This window comes from Branchiostoma belcheri, unplaced genomic scaffold, assembly GCF_001625305.1.
Source record: "Branchiostoma belcheri isolate BF01 breed outbred unplaced genomic scaffold, Haploidv18h27 scaffold17, whole genome shotgun sequence".
Classification (NCBI taxonomy): domain Eukaryota; kingdom Metazoa; phylum Chordata; class Leptocardii; order Amphioxiformes; family Branchiostomatidae; genus Branchiostoma; species Branchiostoma belcheri.
Window position 1 is genome coordinate 488,812 of NW_017803157.1, and position 627 is coordinate 489,438.

Here is a 627-nt window from a genome sequence, read left to right on the forward strand (position 1 = left end):
CTGTTGTTCTGAATAGGTAGACTACCCTTCAAATGCTGTTTGTAGTTGAAATATGTCAGACTGTTAATTGATATGAATCTTTCTTGCATGTTCTTGCCCAGATGGGCTAAATGCACAGATGTGACCAAATGTGGTCGAGAGGATAAAAAACATGTCATTGAGTATTGCATACAGTAGTTAGGATCTGGGCGTACTCTTCTGGGTACAGCAGTAACCATCAACCAACGTGGATACCCCTGTAATTCATACTTTAGGGTCGGGGACAGGTCTATACATGTGATGGCTGTGTTTATATTTATCATATTATTTGCTAAAGTGAATTTTAGTCAGGAGTGTCGCAGGTAAAGTCGACACACATGCCACACCTGGCATTTTGCACACCAATGCACTTCGATTAAGAATGGTTAAGAAAGTCCAGGAAGGGATATTTGTTGATACATATCATGTGTAGTGGACACACTAAATGCTGAGCGCTGATTGGTAGTCCCCGTACGCAATGTCCCGCCAATGAGGTTGAATATGAAAATAAAACATCTCCTTTGTTTTTGGTTGCTATGATCGCGGAAAATTGGACCACACCGTGCAACAGTGGACAAAGTGCGCGCCATTACCCTATATTTTACACAG